The 7565-nt window shown below is 44.0% G+C and overlaps 1 long non-coding RNA gene across 1 annotated transcript; it reads left to right on the top strand.

Annotated features, from left to right (window-relative positions):
* Positions 1–233: 233 nt before the first annotated feature.
* On the top strand, positions 234–5048 carry LOC137097703 (uncharacterized). The gene is made up of 2 exons (XR_010910372.1): positions 234–295; positions 4194–5048. It is a non-coding gene; the product is annotated as an uncharacterized lncRNA (long non-coding RNA).
* Positions 5049–7565: the final 2517 nt, after the last annotated feature.

Raw genomic sequence — 7565 nt, 5'->3', positions numbered from 1 at the left:
TTAATTAAACCTTGCTGACAATGCTTTTTGGGATTTAATAATATTTCCAAACCAGGCCTGTAATCTTCCCAAAAGGAAGGCTGTCTTTTCATTTGGATTTGCAAAGCTGAAAATTAATACCTCCCTTGAAAATTAAAGGGGGCAATATCCCAGTTGCCCAGTCAGGTGGAAGAGGGATCCTCAAAGAGGGCAGGGGGCTGACTCAACACGCCCTGGACTGTATATAAGGAGTCCAAAGCCAAGGCTCTTCCAACAGCTCCTCTCAGCTTCTTCCCAACAGTCGTCTGAGAACTTGGTAAGTGAGCGTCCACAAGTGTCTTACTGATGCTTGCTGGGTTTGACTCCTTCTCTTTCAATCTTGTCTTTTGTCTTCTCTCCTTAACCTAAGAACATTCTGTGTGTTTCAAATACTTGCTGTGTTTTTCAGAATCTACGAAAGTTTTAGTCTCGTCCCATCTCTGAATGGGAGGTCTGAAAAACTATAAGGTTGCAAAGACCTCAAGGGGAAAGATGGAGAAAGAATAGTTTTTCAAGACCTTGGTGGGAAATTATCTGACCAAAGAGTCCCTGATTTAGCAGTTTATGCTGGTCTATGCTAATTTTTTTCAAAGTTAAGAAACCTAGGTTGGTAATAATACTTGTCAAAAGCACAAATTGTGATGAATTCCAAGGATAATCTAGCAATCCTGAACTTAGATCACATTTCCGTGCAAGAGACATCACGCAATATTCAAATACTCCGCTTTTTATGTTTTGGTTTAGTTTAGTATTTGCATTGAGCCAAAGTTTTGTGTCCAAAGAATGAAACGCAGAGAAATTGACATCAAAAGGAATGCAGGAGCTCATCTTTGGCTTTCAGGGGATCCGTGTTGACCAGTAGGCATGTGCAAAAAATTCGGAAGAGTCGGAAATCGTATATAGATACTAGCCGTACCCGCCATGCGTTGCTGTGGCCAACCTTCCCTCCCTCTTTCTCTCCTTCTTTCTTTCTCTCTTTCCTTTCTTCCCGCCCTCTTTCCTTCTTTCTCTGTTTCTTTTCTTGCTTCCTTTGCTCTTTGGTTCCATCCTTCCTTGTCTCCTTCCTTCCTTCCTTCCTTCCTTCCTTCCTTCCTTCCTTCCCTCTTTCTCTCTTTCATTCCTTCTCTCCTTCCTTACCTCTTTCACTTTTTTCATTACGTCCCCCCTTCTCTCCTTCCTTCTCTACCTTTCTTTCTTTCCTTCCTTCTCTCCTTCCCTCCTTCTTTCCCTCCTCCTCTCCTTCCTTCCTTCTCTACCCTTCTTCTTTTCCGTCCTTCTCTCCTTCCCTCCTTCTTTTCCTCTTTCTCTCCTTCCTTCCTTCTCTACCCTTCTTCCTTTCCTTCTTTCTCTCCTTCCCTCCTTCTTTCCTTCCTTCTCTCCTTCCTTCCTTCTCTACCCTTCCTTCCTTTTGTAAGTCGGAAGCCATATCCGAAGCGGTTGCATGGCCCACGCCAAATATTTTAGATTCGAAACTTACCCCATACTTTTTTGTTCTAGTTTTGTAAATCTCTGAAGGCCCCCATATTCAGTGCAAGGAAGCAAAGCCATTAAGCCAAAAAGGCTGCTTGCCTGTCTGGAATTAATAGAGTTTTGGCATTAGTAGCCATGAAAAGAGGGAGCAGTGCATTTTGGGAACAGCATACTTTGGAAAATGTAGTTTGGTAACTCTGAAAAATGTAGTTTGGTAAGGGGAGGAGCCCTATGCCAAAGAATTCAAAAGGCTCTGCCCTAAACTACATTTCCCAGGATGCATCTGCATCAGAAAGCCCCAATTCGAAGAGGAGATTGGTTTGTAGCCAGATAGAGTTCCAATACATTTGTTAATATTCTACTCTATGATTTTTGTTCCTGGGTTATAAATGTCATTTTCTAATTGGTTCTGTCATAAAAACATGGGAAAAGTTTATTGCACTGCAAAAAACTTTGTTTTTGAGCAAGGGACATCTTCCTATAGTACCTTTTACTTTGTCGAGTCTCCACCAATTTAATGAAGTTTCTGCCACAAAAACAAAGTTTCCCGAGGGGAACAACTACTTTCAAAGTAAGGCCTACACAATTAAACCGGAAATAACACTTTGAAACCAGGAACAGATTTTCTTTATTATTAAAAATGTTGTTTATAAAAAAATTGTAAATTTGTTAAAAATCCACGAATAAGTTAAACGCTCTGAAATTAAGTGGGCTAACAGTGGTAAATGTGTTCCACCACTGCAGCAGGTTTCACCAGTCTTGTAAAGTTCAGATGAAACACAATGTGGAATCACTTCCACATTGGTATAGGACTCAGTAGTTATATCTGCAAGATATTCGGAGTACTAACAGGGTTGAGTGATTTTCAGCCCAAGTATCCTGAAGTCAACTAGACTGAGGACTACAGTTTAGCACAGATTTATTCTTGCCTTTTGAGAAAGCAAGAGAGACCTCTAAACCAGTGGTTCCCAACCTTTATTTGGACCAGGGACTACTTGGCCAAGGACCACTTGACCAGGGACCACTTAGACCAGGGACCACTCTCCAACAGTAGTACCAAAAGGATTACGAATCGGTTTTTGGTCAACTTTGGATTTGATCTGGTTATTTGGGGTTCTGAGTCAGAAAAAAAATGCATTGGATATACTACATCAGCTCTAGTTTCTGATACAGAACATATGCCACCTAGTGGTCACCATCTGCCCTCCTACAGAAATCCATATTTAATAATCTAGAGATGGTGTGGTAGTAGTAATCTTTCATGGGCAGTCATCCCCTCCCCTCCTGACATCCCCATCCCCTTTTACTATAAGAGGGTTTCACAAGACCAGTCGCTCTCGTTGCCACGTGGTTATGATGGAATGATGTAGTAGTGGTGATGCCGTGGACTATGTTTTCATTCTTGTGGACCACTGGTGGTCCACAGACCACAGGTCAGTAACCACCGATCTAGACAATTCATCTCATCCAATTGAGAGACCACTACCTTCTTCAGTCCCTTGTCACCATCTGCCTGCCTACAGAAATCCATCTAGAGCTGATGTGGTAGTAGTTATCTTTCATGGGTAGTCAGCCTCTTCTTTCCTGACATCCCCGTTGCCTCAGCACCAGAAGAGAGTTTCGTGAGACCCATTGCTCTCATTGCTGCATGGTTTCAAGGGAATGCTGTAGTAATGGTGAGGTCGCCAACCATATTTTCATTCTTACAGACCACTGGTGGTCCAAGGACCACAGTTTGAGAACCACCGATCTAGGCAGTCCATCTCATTCAATTGGGAGACCTCTTATACTGCTGCAATACTAGTCATTCTTGTTGCCACATGGTTTTTAGGCAATAGTGTAGTAGTTGTGAGGCTGTGGACCATATTTTTGTTCTTGTAGTCCACTGGTAGTCCAAGGACCACAGGTTGGAAACCACTTGTGGCAATAGTGTAGTAGTTGTGAGGCTGTGGACCATATTTTTGTTCTTGTAGTCCACTGGTAGTCCAAGGACCACAGGTTGGAAACCACTTGAGGCAATAGTGTAGTAGTTGTGAGGCTGTGGACCATATTTTCGTTCTTGTAGTCCACTGGTAGTCCAAGGACCACAGGTTGGAAACCACTTGAGGCAATAGTGTAGTAGTTGTGAGGCTGTGGACCATATTTTCGTTCTTGTAGTCCACTGGTAGTCCAAGGACCACAGGTTGGAAACCACTTGAGGCAATAGTGTAGTAGTTGTGAGGCTGTGGACCATATTTTCGTTCTTGTAGACCACTGGTGGTCCAAGGACCACAGGTTGGAAACCACTTGAGGCAATAGTGTAGTAGTTGTGAGGCTGTGGACCATATTTTCATTCTTGTAGACCACTGGTAGTCCAAGGACCACAGGTTGGAAACCACTTGAGGCAATAGTGTAGTAGTTGTGAGGCTGTGGACCATATTTTCGTTCTTGTAGACCACTGGTAGTCCAAGGACCACAGGTTGGAAACCACTTGAGGCAATAGTGTAGTAGTTGTGAGGCTGTGGACCATATTTTCGTTCTTGTAGACCACTGGTAGTCCAAGGACCACAGGTTGGAAACCACCTGAGGCAATAGTGTAGTAGTTGTGAGGCTGTGGACCATATTTTTGTTTTTGTAGTCCACTGGTAGTCCAAGGACCACACTTTGGAAACCACTGATTTACATCCTACCCTTTTCCATTGATGCAATCCACTCTCTCATTTCAGGTGCTTCCTCATCTTTCCAAGATGTCCTGCTACCAGCCATCCTGCTATATCCCTTCATACAACACTACATCCTGTTACCCATACAGCTCCTCTGGCTCTTTCGGCTATAGTGGCTTGAGTACCCTTGGCATCAGAGGAGGGTCATCCAACACAATCGCTGAGGGATGCTCTGCCAAACTCCCAGACTGTGAAGTCTGGGTTCAACCACAATGTTTTAATGTCACCATGCCTGGTCCACTTGTCCACTATAGTAGTTCTACAAAAGTGGGAGGAAGAAGTCCTTGTGTTGGTGAATATCCAGGTTATTCTGGTGGATATTTTGGTGCTCTTGGTGGATTGTCTGGTTCTGCTGGATATTGCAGACCCTGCTAAAAAAGAAGGAGACTACGGCACCCATTGGAACCCCTGGCAACGGATCAACATGATGTATGGATTTAGGACTGATGATCTTGCAGATTTCAGGACAACTGAGCCTCTCTCTTCCAACCTTGGATAAGCTGATGCTCATGTATCCTGATCTCCAGCTCTACCTTATTGTTTTGCTACGCTGCTTTGCTACACTCTCCCATCTGGCTTGGTGTCTTCCAAGGACCTCCTGGACCAACTGTATGGAGAATCAAGGAACAGTTTGTCCATTGAATGTGGTCTCTGGCTATTCCGCCACCTTGTTGTCACCATCTGTTGTCAAGACCTCCACAAGGTCTTGTGGAGGTCTCCAACAAGACCTCAACAAAGGAGAAATAATTTGGTAAACAATTTGCATATTTTCCCTGTGGATTCACTTTGATTTGTAACTGCTGGCCTCAGAATATCTTGGCTGTCCCTCCCTTCTGCAATAAAGCTTTATTTCAGCAATCGGATGCAATCTCTTGTGTTTTCTCCTTTCGGTTATAAGAGGGACATGGACAGGGGTGATGCTCCCTCTCCTACACACATATCTTCGATTCTACATATGTCTTGCTTAGCTAAAGCAGATAGAATAGATCAGTGGTTCTCAACCTTCCTAGTACTGCAACCCCTTAGTACAGTTCCTCATGTTGTGGTGACCCCCAACCATAAAATTATTTTCGTTGCTACTTCCTAACTGTAATTTTGCTACTGTTATGAATCAGCATGTAAACATCTGATATGCAGGATGTATTTTCATTCACTGGATCAAATTTGGCACAAATACCCAATACCCAATATGTATAGAGCATACAACGCCCCTGCTGTCCCAGCTCCACTGGCTGCCGATCTGCAACCGGGCCCAATTTAAGGTGCTGGTGTTATCCTACAAAGCCCTAAACGGTTCCGGCCCAAAATACCTTGTAGACCGCATCTCGGCCTATGAGCCCACGAGGGCCTTGAGATCATCCGGGGAGGCCCTTCTCTCGGTCCCGCCTGCCTCACAGGCACGTCTGGCGGGGACGAGGGAGCGGGCCTTCTCGGTGGTGGCCCCCCGGCTGTGGAACGCCCTCCCTGCTGAAGTTAGACAGGCGCCCTCCTTGTTGGCCTTTCGTAGGAGCCTGAAAACATGGCTCTTCGAGCAGGCCTTCAACTGAGTGTATTTGAATGACAATGAATTGAACTAGGACTACGAATTTTGGCTATGACCCCAGGACCTGACGAAGCGGATTTTTAGTATAAGTATATGTTATGTTGTATTTGTCTGGTTAGTATTGTCGGCTCACTGTACACTGTCTTCTTTGTTTATTGTTCACCGCCCCGAGTCGCCCTCGGGCTGAGAGGGGCGGTCAATAAGTGCAAGAAATAAATAAATAATAAATAATAAATAAATTTCAGTACTTGTGGGGTTGGAAGAGGGCGTTGTAGAAAAATAGAAGCCTAGAGTTGGAAGAGACCTCATGGGCCATCCAGTCCAACCCCATTCTGCCAAGAAGCAGGAAAATTGCATTCAAAGCACCCCCGACAGAGGGCCACCCAGACTCTGCTTAAAAGCCTCCAAAGAAGGAGCCTCCACCACACTCTGGGGCAGAGAGTTCCACTGCTGAACAGCCCTCACAGTCTGGAAGCTCTTCCTAATGTTCAGATGGAATCTCCTTTCTTGTAGTTTGAAGCCATGGTTCCATTGCGTCCTAGTCTCCAGGGCAGCAGAAAACAAGCTTGCTCCCTATGACCTCCCCTCACATATTTATACATGGCTATCATGTCTCCTCTCAGCCTTCTCTTCTGCAGGCTATAGGGCTTGTTCTCCAGACTGTTGATCATTTTAGTCGCCCTCCTCTAGACATATTCCAGGTTGTCAACATCTCTCTTCAATTGTGGTGCCCAGAATTGGACACAGTATTCCAGGTAAAGTGGTCTAACCAAGGCAGAATAGAGCATGGTGAGCATGACTTCCCTGGATCTAGATACTATAAAGGCCAAAATCCCATTGGCTTTCTGCATTCTGGATTGGACCAGCAATGGAATTCAACCAATCTTGGCACACAGAACTCCCATGACCAAGAGAAGATACCGGAAGGGTTTGGTGGGCATTGACCTTGAGTTGTGGAGTTGTAGTTCACCTACAACCAGAGAGCACTGTGGACTCAAACAATGATGGATCTGGACCAAACTTGGCATGAATACTCAATGTGCCCAAATGTGAACACTGGTGGAGCTTGGGGGAAATAGACCTTGACTTTTGGGAGTTGTAGTTGCTGGGATTTATAGTTCACCTACAATCAAAGAGCATTATTAACTCCAGTCTTGGCACACAGAAAATCCTGGAAGTGTTTGGTGGACATTGATCTTGTGTTTTGGAGTTGTAGTTCACCCACATTCAGAGAGTACTGTGGACTCAAACAGTGATGAATCTGGACCAAACTAGGCACGAATATTCAATATGCCCAAATGTGAACACTGGTGGAATTTGAGGGAAATAGACTTTAACATCTGGGAGTTGCAATTGCTGGGATTTATAGTTCACCTGCAATCAAAGAGCATTCTGAATCCCACCAATGACAGAAGTGGGCCAAACTTTCCACACAGAACCCCCACAACCAACAGAATAAATAAAAATACAGTGTTGCCTCACTACTTTATGGTTCGCTTTATGCAAACTCGCTGTTTTGCGGATTTTCAGAAAAAAATGCATTTAAAATATTTACATTACAACGAGCCTCAGAAAGGGAGGTTGGTGTCGCTTTGTTTTGCTCATTCCTTAATGTATAAATAAAGTGTAAATATTACATAAATATAAATAATGTACAAATATGAAAACTAATGTAATTTTTAATGTATAAATGATGTATAAATATTACAATTAATATAGTGTCCCTACTTCGCGGATTTTCACGTATCGCGGGAGGTCCTGGAACGTAACCCCAAAATAAGTGAAAGAACACTGTACTGTGTTTTCCGAAGGTATTTGGTGACCCCTCTGAC

The sequence above is a fragment of the Anolis sagrei genome, chromosome 12, assembly GCF_037176765.1.
Source record: "Anolis sagrei isolate rAnoSag1 chromosome 12, rAnoSag1.mat, whole genome shotgun sequence".
NCBI lineage: Eukaryota > Metazoa > Chordata > Lepidosauria > Squamata > Dactyloidae > Anolis > Anolis sagrei.
The sequence above is the reverse complement of the archived record's forward strand: the minus strand, read 5'-3'. Positions and strand labels throughout refer to the sequence as shown.